The sequence below is a fragment of the Anser cygnoides genome, chromosome 18 (assembly GCF_040182565.1).
Source record: "Anser cygnoides isolate HZ-2024a breed goose chromosome 18, Taihu_goose_T2T_genome, whole genome shotgun sequence".
Lineage (NCBI taxonomy): Eukaryota > Metazoa > Chordata > Aves > Anseriformes > Anatidae > Anser > Anser cygnoides.
In genome coordinates this window covers 3,905,402-3,926,239 of record NC_089890.1, presented here as the reverse complement: position 1 = coordinate 3,926,239, position 20,838 = coordinate 3,905,402, and the positions used below count along the sequence as shown (strand labels likewise).

The 20,838-nt window shown below is 42.8% G+C and overlaps 1 long non-coding RNA gene across 12 annotated transcripts in view; it reads left to right on the top strand.

Annotated features, from left to right (window-relative positions):
• Positions 1-20,838, top strand: part of LOC106041093 (uncharacterized) — a 45,436-nt gene that overhangs the window by 20,754 nt on the left and 3,844 nt on the right. For 9 of the 12 annotated variants that reach the window (XR_010825725.1, XR_010825724.1, XR_010825723.1 and 6 more), the window contains 11 exons: positions 1,802-1,935; positions 4,166-4,307; positions 5,089-5,385; positions 7,816-8,480; positions 8,747-8,859; positions 9,086-9,193; positions 14,424-14,540; positions 15,977-16,112; positions 16,217-16,285; positions 17,675-17,748; positions 18,617-20,679. This is a non-coding gene — a long non-coding RNA (uncharacterized lncRNA). Of the gene's footprint in view, positions 1-1,801; positions 1,936-4,165; positions 4,308-5,088; positions 5,386-7,815; positions 8,481-8,746; positions 8,860-9,085; positions 9,194-11,226; positions 12,645-14,423; positions 14,541-15,976; positions 16,113-16,216; positions 16,286-17,674; positions 17,749-18,616; positions 20,680-20,838 lie in introns of those variants that run through there. The other 3 variants (XR_010825716.1, XR_010825717.1, XR_010825721.1) reach the window with 3 other exon arrangements.

The window sequence follows — 20,838 nt, the reverse complement described above, 5'->3', positions numbered from 1 at the left end:
AGGCTGCATATTTTTGTAAACCCTAACGTGTTAATAAAGTTCTGTGGGTAGCCATATATCATCTGCCTGTCCTGCTGTACGTATGTCTGCACCATAGGGGCACCGGGCCGAACGCCCCCAAGCGCTGTGCAGCGATCCCACTGGCCTTGTCATGGGGCTCCTTCCCTATGGCAGATGTGTGGGGCTTCACTGCCACTTTGACTCTCTCTCGGCATGTACTTTGCATCGGGAAATTAATCTTGAGACCAAAGGGTTAATTCATCTTGAAAAATAAGTGTACGAGTGCAGTGGAAATGCAGAGGAAAGCTGCTTCCAGTTGGAAGGGGCGCAGAGAAGCGCAGTTGCAAGAAGATGAAATTCTGCTGTGAAGCTTTAAAACGTGGCTACTTCTGTGTCTTGTATGCCCTTGGCATGGGCATCTGGAGGCGTGAGGCTGGGGGCAGCTTCCTGTGCTCGGTCGTGGGTCAGCTCAGCCCGGAGGGTGCAGCGAGAGGCACAGCCACGGCTGGTGCGGCCTCCCTGGGGCTTGTGCTCTGCGTTGTACTGCAGAAAAAGCTGCAACATCAATTTGAATAGTGTGAACTGCAGGTCTAGTGGCTGTTAGGGGATTTCCAGAGGGCCAGCTTTTGGGGCTCACTCAGAGTGCTGGCACTGAAGCACCTGGGGACTGCTCAAGGCCTTCCCCTCTGCCTTGAACTGGGGTTGCAAGACCATGGTACTGCAGGAATGGTTTCGTCCTTTCTCAGTGTAATCTCGGAAAGCTTTCCCATGTAGGTATGTGGTACTGTGTAGCTGGGGGGTAAATAAACTTTCCTTCCTTAATTATTTTGTGGCTCCCTTAGGATTAGCCCGTGGTTGTCCATGGACTGGTCTGCAAATCCGGCAGGTGGTCCGAGGCCTTTCTGAAAAGGATCTCACGTGCAAACAGGGGACGCCAAGGTCCCCATCTTCTGCTGGAAAAAGAGCAAGTTCTGCTGATGTGGGAATAAGAGCTGGGTCATCCTGTGTCCTCAGAAAAGTCGGGGACATTTGGACTTGTCAAACACTGGCTCTGGCGTGCCAGGACTGCCTTGGCTGATGGGGTGCGTGTGGTCGGGCAGTTACAAGGCCAGCAGAGAGCTGCAGCTCCGGGGATGGCGGCTCGTGCTCTTCAATCCTGGGATAATGGGGGAAGAGGGCAGCTGCTGCACTTGTTTCCCAGCTCATTAAAGCTGTGTTGAAAATGGGGCTGCACATGGGAGATGGTTTGTGGGAGTGGGAGCCACACGGGGCTTGGAAAAAGAGATGTGTCCTGTCCCCTTTGCCCTTGGATGTGCAAGGCCGGTGCTGGGGACAAGCCCTCTGTGTCTGGTGTTGGCAGAGGAGCTGGGGCAGGTGAGGGAGCAGGGGCTCTGCTTTCATTTACGTTGGGTGGGGCAATATGTGCTTAGAAAGTAAGAGCAGCAAATTTTATCCTCTTCATCTTTCTTTTCATAAATTAAATGAAGTACTTGCTGAGTAGCTCATTTCTTGAGGTACTAAGTACAGCTGTTGAGAATTTATGCCATTATGTTGTTTTTAATCAAAAAATGCTGATTATAAAACTGGGTCTCAATGCAAGAGAAGGTAGTGGATTTTTTTTTCCAGTAACTTCCCTTTTTGAGTAATTTCAAAATGCCTGATACCAATATTGGCAAAATGACAAAGTGAGTTTCTTTGTTGTTACTTAACATTGTTCTCAGCATTTAAGACAAGAAGGCTAGAAGTATTGGTTTTGCTTGAAATAAAACTGAAATGATTGGCCTGGTCATTTTTTTTGCAGATGGAGATCACTGGATGAGCAGCTACTGAAAGGTGTGCCAGGACAGGAAACTGCATTTGTTTTCCGCTGAGGGAGAAGCCTTTGCTGCACAGAGGTTGATCAGACTGGGGAGTTTCTGCCATTTCTGTGACGAGGTGTGTGTTTTCCCTCCTACTGGGTGTTTGTACCCAGCACTGAGATGTTTCTCGAACTCTGCCAGGCTCTGCAGGGCACTCAGCAGCATGCTTAAAATCTCATTTTTTCCAAAGAGACCTGTCTTTCATTAAGTGTTGAGAGTAACTCTTTCAGATAACTTTTCAAAAGCACTTGAGTTACCCTGCTGAAAACTTTCAAGTTCTGATTATTTAATTTTATACCTAAATAATAGTTGAACTGTCTTGAAAAAGCTCACCTCCAGTGTCTCATCATGCTGTTTTCTGTGCTTCATCAAGACTGTTACAAAAGTCTGAGTATATGAAGTTGTTGAATAAATGAGAAGGGACAGTGTTGTCCTGTCATTGACAGGTTAAGAAAAAGTCAGATATCCCTGCGGTACAATAGTCACCTGATTTTTCTTTTGGTTTCTGGCTGCAGGGAACCAGGATATTTTATCCATGATACTCCGCTAGCTCTGTGCTAATGAAAATCAGGCTGGTGCTTTTCAGTTCTAGGATTAGTGTTAGAAATGTTTATTACACATGGGGGCAGTAGCACACCGTAAAGATGCTCAGTATGTTAATGCTGGCTGGGTTGATTTATGGGCATGCAATATACAGGGGGATATTTAGTATTCGTTAGCTGGCTGTATGTTTGACAGATATTGGCAAGAAGTATTAACTTACATCCAAGTTTGTCTTAAGCAGTAAGTGATGAGCAAAGAGAAGTTTGTATTTGCTGTCTTAAAATGATCTGTGGATCTGCATCTTTCAAAGTTTTTGATTCCAGCTGTGACACGTGGCCGCTCTCATCTGTTCAAATGCCGCAGGTGCCATCAGAGCCCAAAGTGGAACGGCAGCTCTTAAGAACGACATAAAGCTCTTCTTCTCGTGCCTTGGAATCTGCCCTTGTATTTAGGTTTCCTATGGCCTCTAAGCTATTTTTTAAGCCTTTTGGATATTTTTTCTACTAACTGTATCAGAGAAAATTTGCTGTACTTTTTAAAGGGATAACTGCGTGCTTAAGTGCTTTGCTGGATGCAGGCCAGAGCCAGCATCTTGCAGAATGGAGCCCACGACAACTCATTTCATCCCAAAATCTCAGTTTTCTTCACAAACCCGGTAAACAAAGTCTCCTGATAGCCCGTGAGTGCTGCAGCAGCGGCAGTGTCCCAGCTTTCCAGATGGCAAAGAGAGTGGTTAAATGACTTGCTCAGGGGAGTTGGGAGATGAGTGAGGCTGGGCAGATGTAGGAGGCGGACCCTGGGGATGATTTTGTTGGCTGGGTTTATTACATGTTTGTTATATTTATGCTGCTGCCTGGGTGGTGTGATTGGGACATAATTGCCTGAGTCCGTCTGTTCTGTGAGGTGTTTGCTAAGAGTGCATCAGGAGCTCTCAGGCTGAAGGTGAGGGAGCTCTGCTTGCTCCTTGAGGGGGTGCACCTGAACCACACCGCCTTGCTCCTGGGCAACTCCTGATGGAGTCACACGTTGCAGAAAGGTTGTGCCGACCTTTGGTGCCCCCAGTCACCCTTGACTCTCAGTGTGAAAGTAAATAATGGGAAAAAGAGTAAAAGCGAGAAAATGAACAAGCAAAAGCCCAGTAACACCTTTTTTAAACCTGCATTTACAATTTACGTTAGTGTCACTAACTCCAGCCAGGAACTCACCTGAAGCAATTATCCAGGGGCTTCCCAATAGTATTTCATCGTAACACAGGGAGTTACACGGGGTATTATTTTAAGGTAATGCATTCTGTGTATTAATCATTGGTTGTTATTGACTTGGTGACACATTGCTGTTGGTGAAATGAACTGTGATATAATTAGGAGCAAATAATACCCAGGCATGCTGTGCTAATTATTTTTATGTGAACCCAATTCATCGCTAATGTAAATAGCAATATTAATCACAGCAAGTATCAATATTTATGCAGCATGCTTCCATTTAAGTTCAGCTGTAGATGACGATTCTTGTACGTACACCAAAGAAAGAGAAATAAGTGGGGTTAGATAGTCTTGGTAATCACAGCAGAGGACAGAGCGTTCTGACCATTATCTGACAAAAAGTTGTTGTGTGGCTGTAACAAAGAACTGCAAGGCGGCACTCCAGGCTGTTTCCCTGCAGTAGCCCCATGTCTGTAATATAACAAACTGAACTAATGCACTTAGAAGACTTCTGCATTTCTGTCTGATCGTTTCTTCTTTCTGCCATTCCTACCCGCATAGGCTGTGGGCACCTCTTGGCCTGCAGCTCTGGTACTGACTGCTGCTGGGCACAGCGGGTGTCTGGAGAGGGCCTGGTGTAGGAACAAGGAGCACGTCCTGCTGCATTAACATGGAAATCCCTCTGAAACTGAACCTAATCTGGGTGAGTCGGGATCATCTTTGTCTCTCAGCTTCCTCATATTTAAGAAGCAGCTGGGCTGCAAGGAGGTAAGTGTGGCAAATGGAAACCTCAACTGCCCCAGCTGGATTTCCATTCTGTAAAATGAAGAAAGGAGAATCTCTGTCTGGCTGCCAGTGTGTGAGCCTGTGGATCCAGGTGCTTTCCTTGTTCCAGGGGCTCCTGCTGGGGTGCCATCTTTCTTACTACTTCTGGATTTTCCCACAATCTTGCTTTTAACGAGTGTGGTGGATTGTTTGTGGTTCAGGCTCAGTATGCACCTGCTCTGACAAAAGCAGCGTAGGGTGCAGCTGAGCTGTGAGCACACGGCTTGCTGCACAGACCATGGCAGTATTGGCACGCGGCAGAGTCCCGGGGCTGGGAAAAGCGAGGCTGAAGATTGGCATGTGATCCTGACCCTGGGCAGGGATGTACAGTGCGTGCTGCAGAGGTGCACTCAATAAATTAGACGATGATGTATGGCATAGTACATCACGTTCTTGAAGGCAAGGCATATATACTCACCAGATAATGTGGAGCATGTGAAGTATTGAATACATCAAAGAGAGATTAATCTTTGTCTGGAGTAACCACGCACATTTTCTGTCTAGCTGAGCCAATGCTGTGTAACTTAGAATGGGGGAATGTTTGCTTCTGTGCTTGGACATAGGAGGAATATGTTCGTGTGTGTGTTTCATGTTAGAGGGTGTCAGGGTACACATCTGTTAGTTTTCATACGAAAAGGTTTCTCTCCATTATTTTGCAGGAGATGTTCCCTTAGCATCCAAAAGTCTTCTAATAAATGAGGACCTGTCCCTTGTGTCAAATGCTGCATAAACTCAGAAAGAACAGCACGTCCTGCCCCACCAAGACTTGCAGACAATGAGTTTTGTTCTTTCAAATCTAGCTAAAGGAAGCAGTGGCTGCAGTGCTATTTGTACACTCCTCACCATCAGCTGAACAGTAAAAGAACAGAAATGGACAGAATAACCATTGTGTCGTGACTGGGCAAGTATCTGCTAAAAAATGGATATTGTTCTGTGAAGGCACGTGTGACTGAAAGGTTAGTTAAAAATTTCCAATGTGTGTTTTGTTGGTGTTTAAGGACTGGTATTTGGTGTAGTTGAAATTGTAACAACTTTCTTCACCTCAGCAACTTGCGTCTGTTATATTAACGTGAAAATGTAAAACCATAGTGTGATGTATGAAATGATGATTAATTTGCAGCATTTATCTTGGTTTACTAATCATTCTGTTTTTAGATGATAATTTTATTTGTAATCTCCACAGTTAAATTGCCATAAAATATCATACTTACAAAGACATTCATGAGCAGTTGAAAGGATATGACACATAGTAATTTAGCAATTAATGCACACATAAAAAAGCAAATTCACGAGGAAGCTACTAATACATGTATGTTGTAGGGAAAACAAAGTGGGGGCAGGGGGAAAACTGCAAGCCAGAAGATAGGCATGTGAGCGTTGCAGCTGTGTCACCAAATGACAGGTTGAAGATACGGTAACTTCTATCCCACCTTCCCTGAACAAGGAGTAACAAAGGGCAGAGAAATGGAACGAAGTAATGTAGTGCTGAGCATGAGTGGCACCAGCTGGAAAACATTCGTAGTCTGTGCCTGACTAAGCTCTGCTTTGATGTCTCTCGTAGTGGACAGCTAGGAAATGTCCCCCATTTAATAAATCTTGGACTCATCACTTCCACTACAGAGGCCCTGGGGAGCTCCAGGAAAGGATAGGACCCGTGGTACCAGGGAACACAAAGCTGTGAACGAGATGCTTTTCGCTTGGGGTGCTGGGTACTCCCTAATTATCAGATGTCCAAGGACATGTAAAACCTACAAAAACCGAAAGCTGCAATGCAGTTTTCCTCAAACCTTTCCTCAAACCACATGCGATCTGCTGCCTACTCCGAGCCCATGTGTGTAACCAGAGTGTGTCTGCAGGCTTACTCTGCACCTGGTGAGGTACCTTGCCAGGCTGCGCTGCGTACCCAGGGCTGAGCGCTGGTTGCTCTTTCCGTGCCAGGTGTGTAGTGGCAGGGGGCTCTGGGTTGCTGGGGCTCCTCCAACGTGCTTCTTGCACCGTGTAGTTTCAGTCTGGGCTGGGCATGTCCTTGTAAGCAGCTGTTTGAAGTGTGGGAATACCAGCACTGGCAGCCAGTTCCTCCTCACCTGTGTGTCTCCCTGGATAACATCCTCACGTCACATCACAGCAATGTTACGGGAAGGGCACAGGATATCACGTCTGCAAGCGATACAGAACAAATGAATTTTCTTTTCTTCAGAACAGCGACCAGAAGCTTAAACGTGGGGGCAGGGGTGAGTGAGATAATCACACTAATCAGACAGATTTTGATGCATTTAACGTGCAGTTAAGTTTGTGGTAGAGTTGGTTTATTTGTTTAAACCTGGCTACTTTATCTCCTGCAAATGATGGCCATTACGAGCTGCATTAATGCGATTATGCTTTTCAGATAATTGTAATTGCATGAAGGAGAAATTTCAAGTTAGGTTTTCCTTTTGTTGACTATTAATTGCCCATGTAGCTCCACTTAGGTGCATGGGGAGAGATCCATTTCCTTCATGGCATAGCAGAGACATAAATTACATGAAATTAAGGAAGGTTTTTTCCACCCTGTGCAGACAACCCTTTGTTACGTGTTTGTTCTTCATGGAAAACATTTAGTCATTAATCTTACGCAATGCAGTTGGGAATTTCAAGATAAAGAAATCAAGAGCTCCAACATGCTTTCTTTGAGGGATGGTTTCACAACATATGCTGAATCCCTTGGCAAAATCATCTATAACAATGATGAGAAGAGCCAAAAGGGGTAGAACAGCAGTAACTTTCTGGTTCCTTTCAACTTTCTTGGGAAATTGCAACTTATATCTAGAAAAGAATGGGAAGAGTTTGAAGAATGATGTGATGATATGAGGTAGAGCCTGTATCTCAATGGGTTGCAGTGTTTAATGGGATCCTGGCTCACAAACAAACTAATTTATTTTCTCAAACACTCTTCATGGAAATGCACGTGTCGGTATGGGTCACTGCTGTCACCCTGCTTTCATTCTAAATAATAATGGATGTTTAAGAACTGGCAGAGATTTTATTTTTTTTTTAAATTAGCTCAGTCGCTCGGGCACAACTATATTGCATATCATAAATTCCACAATTCTATTATTTAATGTTCTAATGTACCTTGATAGTACATATGCTGCTGTTCATGAGGGGCTTAAAATTTAGCTGATTTAATTTCTAGCCTTGGATTTTATTGTAGAATATTAAGTACATTTTAATTTAATCCCCTGTAATGAGAATGACTGGTCACTTCTTCTGATTTGTTAATTTTCTGCAGGCGTATTACCTGTGGTAGTACCTGGCCTAGGTGATTTCCATGCCATTACCTTCAATACAATTAATTAGTTATAGATAACTGCAAAATAAATAATCTTTGTGTTTCACCATCCTTTCAGCCTTCTGCAGCCTTCCTCCTATCTGAGAGGAAGAGAGCCTGTGTAAGATAGTAGGATTTTTACCTGCCCACATCAAACTGATTATGAGTGATCCTTCTGCCTCGAGGTCTTCCTCAGCATCTGCATACATGCGCCTTCAGCCTCTCCCTATCAACCAGATTTTCATCAAGGGAGTGTCAGGATTACAGGGTTACAGAGTAGTCCAGGATCATCAGAGTATCTTGCAAGGAGTGCACAGCACGGAGTACGCTGGATTGAATGGTAGAGGCAATGACATTATTAGTATTTATGTATTTTTTTTAACATCAGCTGTTTTTTTGCTAGAACACAAAAAGCGTACCAGTAGCTTCTGGGCAGCTTTTCCATTTGTTTGTAATGTTCTTTCTATTGATGCTGTGTCCCAGTAATCAATAAAACTTGATTAAGGATAATAGTGAAAAGCAGCAGCCTGCAACCTCATTAAATGTAAAAATCCAGTACAGAGCGTGGTGAGTAGAGTCAAAGAATCACGACTCAAAGGACAAATATGTGACTTCAGAATAGAAGAGGCTGAGGCTGATATTTCCAGGATTTTTTCTCAGGACTTTGTCCCACGAGAAGGAAGCTACCACTTCTGTGCATTGGAGGTGGAGTTACAGCTGGACAGGAGAAGAAACCCCGTGCAGGTAAGTGTCTTGTTAAAGTTTTGCTCTCGTTTCAGATCAAACCAGAAAGGTTGTTTTAGGATGATTGAGAAAAACAAAATAATTAAGGAAGAAGTTTTTTGTTTTTTTTTTTCTTGAAGCTAGAAGAATGCTTTGGCTAACCTTAAAAGCAATACTTTATTTTTGTCTTTAGTAGATATAAAGATTGTAGCGATGATTAAAAACATTTTGGAGTGAAATGCCATTTCAAAATTTTATGAAGTATTATTATTTTTTTCTTTCTCTAGATACCTTTTCAAGTAACAGTGTGATGGAATGCAAACAAGAATCTGAAATGTTTTGTTTGAATTTGGTTTCCTCCATTCCAATAAGGCCTGGTTGTCACCAGCTCTGTTTGAAGGTCTGTGTAGCAATAAACTTGTGTCTTGATTTTGTGACTTGAGACTTCTACTCTTTGAGTATAATAGAGTTGGAAAGTTCAAGGTTTCCAACTGCAAATTTCTAAAAATTGTATTAAACAGGTAAATCAAACTATTGATATGATGCAATTGTGGATTGTTTTGATTTGCCTTCTGGTTTGCAGGTTGTTAAGAGTATTCATTGTTCTTTCTCCATCTTTTCTGTAGCACCACAAAGGCATAATGCTCACTTCTTCATGAAATGGAAGTGTCGTATCTAAACACTGGCAGTTGTGACTTAAAACAGTAAAGCAACATTGGAAATTCCTGAGGTAGGTGAGTTTCTCCTGGATTGTTTGGTGTTTCTGGGAGCGTGGGTATCTTGTGAGAGAGGAGCCAACATGCCTGAAATTGTAATTCTTTGTTTAAATACTTCAGGCTCTAGGTACAGTAAGGGGCAAAACCTCATCTCTGGAGAGCCTTGCCTTACACCGTGGCTGTGATGGGTTTAGAGGTTTGATGAGGGCAAGACTCTGGTGTAGTTTGTAGGTGGGGAGGTCTGGCTGCTGTGCTCTGTGCTGGTAGAGTTGGGAAATCCTGCCTTGAGGTAAGGTGTTCTTTGCCAACATTCTGCAGTGGTTCCCCGTCTCTCTTACGCCTCTGCAGCTGCAGCGTACTGGAGCTCAACCATTGCACAAGGATTACAGACTCACGCTTTCTAAGGCATTAGTGAAGTATGTTCGAGGGAAATTCTGTCTCCTAGATGCATCAGTAGCATTAAAACAATGTTTGAATTACCACATTTCAGAAAGCAAAATGAGATGTTAAAGTAGAGGTACCTGATGGATGATAACTTACACGCTGGTCACTTACTGTGTCAATGCAAACTTGGCATCATACTTTGTAACTTGCCCAGTTAATCAGGGCTGTGTTTGAAATTGTTTCTCTTTTTCTTTTCTCACAAATGGAAAGTTAAATGCAATCCACTTTCTAGAAGCTGTTTTTAATTTTGACCATCCAGTAACATGCTCCAATAATGAAACCTATACCTACATTTAAAGGTCCTTTGTGTAATTTATAGGCCCTGTTTTCTTTCCTCATAAATTCCCACCCTGCTTTCTAGGGAGGCAAAGTGTACATTAGCCACTCTCCCAGGAGACTTCCATACTGTGCATGTAACAACTGTGAGATAATAACTCAGCCTAGGAGAGCTGAGTGCACTCGGTTTCCAGCACCATGCAGAATTGGGTCCTCAGCGTGACCCCAATATGAGCCAACAAGGGGCTCTTTTTTTCCAGGCAGTAGAATTTTTGGTGTATATTTTTTTCCAAAGCACTGACTCATGGGAGAAGGGGGGTGTGGATTTTCCTTTTGCTCAATTTGTGTGTAAGTCTCTGACACAAACGGTTCTTTGAAGTGTCTTTACGATGCTGTAGGGCAACCATATTTCTCATTTTAAAATATATTTTAAATGACTAAAATCTTCAGATGTGTGTGTTTGTATTCATTACAGGATGTAAGCACAAAGATACAACTGCTAACATGCATAGAAAGTCAGCTTGGTCAAGCTACACCACTGTTGCAATTTCTCTTCGGTCCTGTGGTTGGGGACCTTTTAGATTAAATTCATTAGTTCATGGTAGTTTTGAGATGTAACATAAGCCTCCAAAGGGATCTTAAGCTTCTCTTTTTTATTAAAATGAAATCTTCCCTTGGCATTTCTCTAGGCACTTCTCCAGTCACAAATAAAAGGGACACTGCTGAAGGATATTCTGCTGCACACTTAAATGCCAGCAATCCAATTAAAGAAATGTTTAACCTTTTGTAAATAAAGCTATGGCTTGGACTGCCTTTTGGCTGAAGGAAAAAAAATTAATTTATTATTAAGCTTCTTACCCAAGACTGATGTATGTATTCACAATATGGTTTACAGCATTATAAGCCCAGAATGCCATTAAAATCATTCCGTCCCAGAAGGTCAACCGGCTGCCGACTCGGAGGCTGAGCTCTGCTAAGGGGTGCCCTTCTCTCTCAAAAGCTACCTCTGAGTCTGTCACAGCCTCTAGTCACGGAACTTCTGATCCAGACACTAGACTTTTCCCAGTATTTTTTTTTCAATATTTTTGCTTTTAGATATGGCTTTCGTTAAAATGAGGATCATTTTCCATTTTCAAGTGGTACGCGTGGATTTAGATAGGAATGTGTTCGAAGCTCTGATAGGCTTTGTTCTGAGTCATCGTCAAAATCATGTTCCAAACTAAACAATTAGTTCTAAATCTGAACATCAATTTTGTACTGCCTCTAGAAAACAAAAAGTGTAAAATGCTGTGCTACAATTTATCTTGATTGCCTCTTTTGCTTCTGCTCAGAAACTTGCTCTGTTGGGATGTCCTGTCCAAGAAGATTTGTCAGAGATGTCAGGCCAAGCCATGCTCTGCCAGGCCTGGTAGCGAAACTGACAAAGGCTCGCAAGGAGGGTGAAAAGCAGGAGGCATCATGCGACTCTGCAGGGCTTTAAACAGCAATCTCTGTGATGGTAGGAAAGCCCACATGCAAATCTCAGTTTAGATGATAAATTTGGACCAAGACAAGGTTCCTAAGTAGAAGTTATATATATTTTACTTGGTTGGCTGGTATGCTTGAGGCATGTAAGCCTACTTGAATTCTGAAGTAAAAGCAGCATGCTTTGAAACTAAATAAAACTGAAGAAGAATTGTGCAGTGCACAAGTGTAAGATATCACCTCTACATATGAATCCCAGCTTAACTTTTCTCAATGTATTTCTTGCTTTCCTGTTGTGGCATCCCTGAGAGAGGTTACATGAGAAGCTCTGAATACCTGTGGTCCAGCAGAAGGCATTTCTGAGGGACTAAGCAGCTCAGGCCAGTGGATAGCAGTATTACACTTGCTACAAGAAGGCACCAGACAAGAGCTCTGAGCCTGGAGGTGAGCCTGAGCAGACCAAGACAAATAGACGGTGAATGTGCCTGAGCAACAGCATTGAACCCACATGGCAGGGTGGCTGGAAACCTTTGGGGGAGTGGGGCGGATTACATTACATTACCATTTCTCACAGCAGCCTTACTTCTGTCTGTACATTTCATTTGGTTGAAGCACTTCCACAGCAAGGGTTGAAAGATACGCCTGCTCATTATACTGGAAGGGAAGTGCTGTCCTCAGTTACTCTATAGGCATGTGCTGCACGGAAAAAGGTTAAAAGATAATGTGAAAGATCAGACAGGAGTCCAGCACTTCTGAGCCTTTTTGGGACAGTGCCTGAGCTCTGTATTAGAAGAGTTCCTTGTTCTTGAGGCCACAGTATGAATAATAACAGCATAAAGAGGAGTGATGAATAGCAGAAATGGAGGCTGGCACTGCATGTTACGATCATGCTTAAAACTAAGTTCATTATTGTTGTGTAGCTAAGATCTGAGCAATTGTGATTTTTCAATTTGTGTGATCTTCCTCTGTGTGGCTCTGTGAATAAAATATGGTTTATATGAGAAAGAGGAATTGCACGTAGATAATTCAAACTATTTTGTCCCAGTTGAAAATAATAGACCAAAACCAGGCCATGTCTCATCAGCTGTCAAGGTTCAGTAGCGGGGTACTCAAGACAACAACAGTGAAGATCCCAATCTTTATAGCAATCATTGCAGCAAAAACCTTAAAAGGTCTTAAAATCATAGAGAGAGGTTTGGTCCTCAAGTGATCTGTGATTCAAGCCGGTTAATAATAATCAGCAATAACATTTAAGAAAGGAAGATTTCTGTAAAACTAAGGAGTGTCACCCATTGAAAGGATTGCTTTGGTTTTGCAAAATTTCTTGGAAAAACTGTAAGTCAGATTTACAGCTGAGTTGATGCAGGTTGCACTTCACGTTACCGTACAGGTTGCAGAGAGTCTGGCTGGGTTCTCGCACTATTTTTCTTCTTTTGCGAGTAATGCACAAATGAGAATGCTTTTGCCTTTGCATAATCTTTTCAGTTTGGTTTTTCCTGACCAAACCAGTACCTACATTCTCCTGTCCCCAGTTCCTAGGAAGAACAGCAGTGCAGGGGTTCCAGGAAGAGTATCCCAGCGTTGATCCTTTTTCCAAAGGAAAAACATCTCTTTTCAGGATTTCAGTGCCAGAAGTCACAAAGGGCCATTTTGAGGGTGGTAAGGCATTGTCACTGAGCTGCAGTGCCAGTTCTGTGTACAGACCTGGCATATCGCTGCTGCTGTTGAGATTCCCTAATGCTAATCTCACACGCAGTGATACTCATGCCAGCCTGCTATAGGATGGGCTTCTGAATGTCTTTAATTGGTGGGAACACAGAGGTCCATTGTCTGCTTGTCTGCTGTGTGTGTGGCTTGCCAGCTGGCTTATTCTTTTATGTTTGTATTGCTCCTTGCTTGCAACTTGGCATGGTTTTTGGGGGTGTTTTTTTTTTTTTGACGTTGCTTGCAAGGCAGATATATTTTCTTCCCCTTGTAAGCTATGGAAAAACCTAAAGCTTCTTTAAAAAAAATAAAAAATTAAAGCAATTCAGCTTTTTGAAAACGCATAATTGAAGAGCTCTGAAATAATTGGCTTATTATAGTGCACCCATAAAAATGAATTTGCATCTCATTTATGAACTATTAGATTCCCTATTACATGAGACTGATTGTTCTTAATGTGACTTGCATGTAATTTAGCATTCTTTACTCAAACACTTTGTAGCTAAACACTGGGGGAGGGAAGTTCATTCCAAAATCATGGTGCTAGATCTTAGATTATGGAGCATTTGCAAACTGGATTCTGCATGTTGTGCTCTCAGTGTGCCGTTTGCCTCCATATTCCCATCCTAGCTATGCACTGTACTGCAGAAGCCTAAAATTAAAAACCTAATTTTTTCCTTACTGCTTCTTCACTGGTAAGGCCTGGTCACGCTGCCATGAGAGGTGTGATTACTGAAGGTAAGTGTGAGCTGCGAGTACCCGGGTAGTTGCCCGGTGCCATGGGTGCACTTCTGCTCACCCCTCACTGTAACAGTGACCCAGGCTTGTTTAGCCTAAGGGATCTGTCTGAAGTCTGCTCTCCTGGGCTTCAGGAGAACAGACCTTGGCCTTTTCCAGGATCTACTTGGTAGAGTCCTGTAGGATGAGGCCCTGGAGGGAAGAAGGGGCCCAAGAAAGCTGGTTAATATTCCAAGATTACCTTCTCTAAGCTCGTGAGTGATGCATCTCAACAAAGAGGAAGTCAATTCAAAAATGTTAGGAGGTCTGCATGGCTGAACAGGGAGCAAACTCAAGGCCAAATGAACACAGAGAAGAGGCCTACAGAGGGTGGAAGCAAGGACACACAATCTGGGAGAAATACAGAGATATTGTCAAAGCATCCAGGGATGAAGTAGGAAAAGCCCAGATGGAATTGGATCTGGCCAGGGATGTCAAGGGCAACAAGATGGGCTTCTGCAAGTGCATCAGTGACAAAAAGAATACTAAGGAAAATGTGGGTCCAGAGCTGAATGAAATGGGAGACCCAGGACAGCGAAAAGGACAAAGTACTGAAAACCTTTTTTGCCTCACTCTTTACCAGGTAGTGGCCTTCAGGAATCCCAGGTCCTAGAGACTAGGCTGAAAGGCTGGAACAAGGAAGATGTACCGTTGGTGGAAGAGGATCAGGTCAGGGAATACTTAAGCAAACTGGACATCTGTAAGTTCATGGGCCCTGGTGGGATGTACCACGGGTGCTGAGGGAGCTGGTGGATGTGATTGCGAGGCCACTCTGTAACCTTTGGTCAGTCATGGCTCTGGGAGAGTGCCCAAGGTCTGGAGGGAAAATTACAGAAGGACCTTACGCTCTCTCAGACAAAGTAAACTACATACAGATCCATTAACTTGAGAAGAGTAACCAGCAACGGTGAGAGCAGGTACACCAGAACAGCAGTGAAATCCTTTGTGTTTCATTTGCCTTTCTTCTTGACTGTGAACACTCTCAGAATTGCAGGTCAGCAGCACAACACGTATGGCTAGAAGCACCTACGACACCAAACAGCCAGAGAAGCATGATTAATCCCTGTAGCCCCCTTCTCCTCTTTCATTGATATATAACAGAGGTTTAATTTGGCTTCAGAAACATGGAGGTACTGCACCTTTAAAAGCTACCAGTTCACGTAGGGAAATTATTCACTTTGTGCATTAGAGCAGATGAGAAAAGTGTCAGTACCGGTTCTGGGAGTTTCTGGGCTGCTGTTAGGGGAACAATGACTCCAAGTCTGAGTAGAGCCTGACTTTGGGGCTGAAGCTAAGGAAGCTTCAGGCACACTGCAGAAACACGGGCTCTGCAGCTCAGCAGTTGAGGCGATAGCCTGCTGCAGCTGCTCCATTAGCATATTTCTTCCACTCCATCCATTGCACTGCACGGTAGACTTTGTTATTGTTTTGCTTAGAGGTGCTTTTACACCTCAGAGTTTGCGAAAGGTTGTAATAGAGACTCAGAGTTCAGGGGTTAAGCAGAATTGATGTGTTAGCTTTTCCAGGACTGCTGCCCTGGCCTTCGAAGGATAAATGTCTTATTCAGACAAATCCACGCCGCTTTTCAGAGCGACTTAGTTTGCTGCACAGCTGTTGTCAGGAGCATGGCTGGTTGTACATTGCTGGTGTAAGGCAGCAGGGAATGGACTTCTGGCTTCTTTTGGGGAGGAAGGGAGAAGCATGCATTTTCAAAGCAGCTTGTTGTTTAGTAAATGTCTGTTTTTAATTCCCAAATAAACACATTTTCAGTCTGTTCCCATGTTGGAACGTGGATTCTGGGCACTATTTAAAAGGTTCCTTTCAGCTTTCGCTAGTTGGCAAGCAAAAGCACCCATCAGCCTGGATCAAAAATTGGAAGTCTCTGCTTGGGCTAAAACTTGCAGTTGTGAGTGAAAAAAAAAAAAGCAGTACAGAGGTGAGGCTGTAAGATTTACCCCACCCCTCCTTTTTATTTTTATTTTATTTTATAATAAACATATTTTATGAAAGCTTCATTTCTCCCACCAGAGTTAAAGGTTGTGTCTGATGACACTCGCTTGAAACGGAGGGAGGAAAGAGGTGGGAGAAGGGTTGTCCTCACACAACAGAGGTACAGAAATTGTGTGGCTTTGCCAGGGTCAAAGGAAATCTGCGGTGAGCTGAGAACTGGATCCTGGAGTTGCACGTAGCTCTTGTCTCCTGGAAGCAGCACTGTTGCTTGTTTACAAGTTGTTGTGGTTTTTTTTAAGGACACACCATGCTTATTAATAAGGTAAATAAAAAGGGCAAAAGTCATAGAGAGACAGTGGAGAGAAATCCTTACACCTGTTACCGTGTTCATTACTCACCACTGTTTGTGTTTTTTCATTGCCACAGATCACAATGCAGACATAATGCTAATTATCTGTGCAGGAGGTTGTTTTTGCATGCTAAAGGAAAACACTGGTATGTCTTGCTAATTTGATTTTAATATCTGTGCCACGCTATTGTTTGGACTAGAAATTAGATTGCTTTTTACTAATATAATTGGCTAATTAAAACATCTTCTTCTCTAGGAGATGGGGAAGATACCCATGGTCCTTATGTGACTTGGGACATAATAAAGTAAACATGAGTCAGTTCCTAATCCAACAAGAGCTCATTTGGAGCACAAAGAAAGGAGAGTGCTTAATGCAATCTCCTTAACAAGCTTTTGAGATAATTTCGGGTCCAGTCTTCCACCTTTGTAGCAGAGATAGAAACACTTGGAACTTTTAAGAGTGGCACTGTAGGACTGCTATGGCAATACCTGCCAGCTAGCTGACTACCATCGATTTAATGTATTTGTAGTATTCTGTATCGTTAGTTGTTGCAAGTTTCCTATGTGGGGCTAGTTCTGAGATGTAAAGCAATAGAAAAGAACAAAGTTGCACCAAAATATGCTCCCTCTCCCAGCAAAGAAAACAGAGCTGGCTTTGAAGCCTGATGCTCAAATCTTGCTATTTCCTTGCTGTGCTGTAAGCACTTACCACCAGGTCTGAGTCCCTAGAAGGGAAATTACTATGGGTAGAGCCACTGCTTTCCCATGAAAGCCACTGCTTTCCCGTGAGCAGGGGACAAATGTTAACCTCTGCCAAAAGAGTGAAGATGGAGGAGAGGGAAATAACTTGCAGTAAGCAGATCACTGTCTTGTCTCGGGTGCCAGCTGTGATAGTCACAGCCTCTTTTTCCCCAGGACACTCATTGGATTCCACATTAATACAGCACCCTTCAGACAGGGCTCAAGGAAAAATCACAATCTATCTCTGAGTCTGGAAAGAGTTTTAGAGACTTATGCTAATCATATTTAATTTGTATGTGCAAATGATTTTAACTAAATGTAGGCTTCCCTTAGTATCTTCAATTAAAAGCGCTGGATGTGCTCCAAAGTTGCAAATTCCTTCACTAAGCCAGTAGGGAATGATAATGAATTATTGCTAATATAGCCATAAAGCTTTTATTTGCATAAGTAATATGAAGCTAATGTGTGGATAAAATTAAACTTTAAAAATGAAATATTATTAAAACAAAACAGTTAATGAATTTGGACACATTACTGAGCAGGTATATTTGGCAGCTGGCTAGAACAGATAATTCTAATAGAAGTCTAGTTGAATCAAAATCAATATTGAACATTACATAACACGTTGGAGATAGTTTAGCAAGTTGTATGTGCTCATCTTCTCAATTCTGATGTGCTTCATCATTGTTAGCTTTCACAATCTTGACTAAAACAAAAGAAGGTATGATAACGGAGGAAGGTGAAATGAATCTCTGAATTTGAGTATTTCATTCTCTCCTTACTGCTATAATTAGGTTGTCTGGGGAGAAAGTGCTCTGAATTCTCACTAGTATGCAAGAGAACTTGAAGATTGAAAGTCACATTATAGGTAGGTGCTGGACTTGTGTCCTCCTTGTACCAGCAGTATTGTTACTGTATTAATGATATTACCAAGGCCACACTTTATTCTTCTTGAAGTGTTCCACTAATCATTTTTTCACTCTTCCATTCCATATCACAGAAATCTTTCCTCAAAGTATTGTGGATGTTTTGGGCAGCAGCAGTTCAGGGGAATTACTCCAGACTAAAATAATCTTAAGGCCAGAACAGGGTTAGATGAGAGAAATCATTCCAAAATAGTAAATTCTGCCTCTCTAAGAAAGCTATGCGATGGAGTATTTTGATCAGATTTTTCTTTTCTGCCACTATCACACATGAAATTGAATCTGAGTAACATCTCTCTGCTTTGGCATGCAGCACGGTAGGCTGTTATGGTGCCTCAACAAAAAATTGCAGAGTAATTGCTGCGATTGCCTTGCTAGCGCCTCTTAAATGTAAACATCGGACATGCCTCCATTACACTCTTGTGCTCGCCACGCTGCTGCCTTCTACACACGTTCATTTCTACTCATTTACACGGGTATGGCTTTACTCCTGGTTGTATCCAGGTGCTCCACTGTGGAAAAGTTCAGCTTCAGTTTCAATGTTAGGTTCTTGTGCTGCCCTTTTTCTATAAAGCAATGTACGCGAGACTGTATAAAGCACCCCATAGATGTTCTATCCTGATATCCCAAATCTATTCCCTTCTGGGGCTCGACATGGACCATATTGTGAGCATCTACTTTTTCTGGCATGCAGACCCCATTGAGACAACTTGGAGTTGCTGCATGTCTCAGCTAGTAGAGAAAGAAGTGTTTTGGGGGCCAGAGGTTTCACTATCATGACTGAGAAATGAATTCATGTTCTCTTTTGCACAGGAGGATTCAGTACTTCACCTTTTTGCAGAGGCCGAAACGCTGACACTTGAAAAGATGAAAGTTGTCAACTCTCAGCTGGTGTTTTGTCCGAAGTGGAAAGGCCTGTGTCAATTTCAACCATCTAAGAATTTGTCCATATCTGTGTTCTTTCAGAGAAGGCATTTCAGAAATAACCTAGGGAAGTTGTTGCATTTCTGTGGGGCTTGCATACCTGACCTACATACACAGCTTTGAAAATTCAAGTCCTTTGGAACTGAAGTTGAATTTAACGTTGCTTTTTGATGCAGAAAAGCCCGTTAGGTTTTCCTTTTGTTTTTTTGTCAATTTTACATAAGGATGTTTTGGTGGACAAATTGGGAGATATTTCTCCTTGTGTTTAATTTCAGTTACTTTGTTATTATTTTTTGATAGGAATAAATTAGTTCCTGTTACGTTCTAAGAACAGAGGATGTGTCTATTGAAGCTAAAAGCTGACCTGGACCTGGATAGAGTGGTAAATCAAACTGGCTATTCTGTCATTTATAGTTTGACTCTTACATGTACGATAATCTTACCACAGTGGGATACTGGCATATTTTGTGTCCCAAAGAAGAGACTGGTGCTTGGGATATCAAGAGTCATCTACCGTTTTTGCAGATGTATTTCCATTTTTGCACGTAAGTGTATTATGTTTAGCTTTATCTAGTTTTATGCACATAACTTTCAAAACATTTGAGTTATACCTTTTCTTATTTGTAATGTAATTGTCTCCTAACTCAGTGATGAAGGGAAAAGGTTCCCTTAGGAAATTGGCTGTATTAATCTTAAATATGCTGTGTTCTGTAAGACTATTCACACTTGGTCTGTGTACCACAGAGGAGGTTGCAGGGTTTCTGGGAGGTGATGAACTTTGGGGAAAGCAGTACCTGCTTTTCCCACCTACCTGTGGCTTGTTCCATCAGGTTGTGATACCTCAGAGGTTTCCAGTGTGGGTGTCTGCACTGGCACAGCTCCCCCAGCCTCACGTGGCAGGGCTGAACTGGTGCTGGGTCAGCCAGCAAGCTGAAGCACTTCATGTGGAGGGAAAGGAGCCAGTAGAAGCTGCTGACACCGGCCCTGCCTCTTCCCTGGGACCTGGCCTTGAGCCTGGCCCAGACTCGGCTCTGTGCTGGTAAGATGCACAGAGACCTCTCTCCTCTCCCAGTTCACCCCGTGAGCTCCCCAGGAAGTTGTACCATGTGTCTTACGGGTCTTGCTGGCTTTGAGTTCTTGATATAATCAGATCCTGAATTACCAGGTTGCTTTATTTTTGCACATGTGCATCTGAACATCTAAATTTAGTAAGTAACTCATTCTGTTCATTGGAGACTGTATGAATAAACAGGGAGCAATGGGAATAAGCCCAAAGCTGGTGGGACAGGAGGCATTTCTGATTCCTTCACCGAAATGCACCTGTGCTCACTTGACCCAGCGGAAAATTTGGTGTTCAGATCATGAAACCCCTAAACAGATGAAGAGGAAGATGCTGGCCCTGCCTTTTAGATCTCTGATTCTGCAACAGCTGAGTGGATTTAAGTTATGCTTTTGATAAACAGATAAGCCCAAACTGTCTCTCTCTGCTGATATCTTGGATGTCGAATTTCACCCCTGTGCAATTGAAACTGCTGACTTACTAAACCTTGGAAATTGGGCTTGATAATGGAAACAGCAACTTAGCGAATCTTAATTATTATTGCAGCCCTGGCCATGGCCTGCCTTTCTGCACACAGGAAGAATTCAACACGAGAGGATGAGCACAGTAGGAACAATTTGTCGTGAATGCTGCTAGTTGTGAACGTGGGCGTTCTCTGTTCTGGCCACCTGGCTTAGTCACCCTGCGAAGTTATTGAACTCAGTGGGGGCTGTGCTGGCTCTGAGATAGTGAAAAAGAAGCGACTATTAGCCTTTTTTTGTACCGTGTTTTGAAGAGTCGGTTTCAATATCTGAGTGGAAATGTGTCTGCTGTACAGCTTTGTTATTAAGATAGCTCAGGAAGATTTGACAGAGTGGTGTTAAAAAGTTAAATCACAAATGACTGTTCAGAGGTGAGTTTACTCAATTCTGCTTTCATTCACTCCTGCTCCTCAGTTTTAGAAGTATTTCAATACTGAAATGTATCTCATCATTTTCAAATGCTTCGAAGACAAGGCCAATGTTTCATCAATTTATGTATGTCTCAAATGGCCTTTCTATCCAAGAGTGTG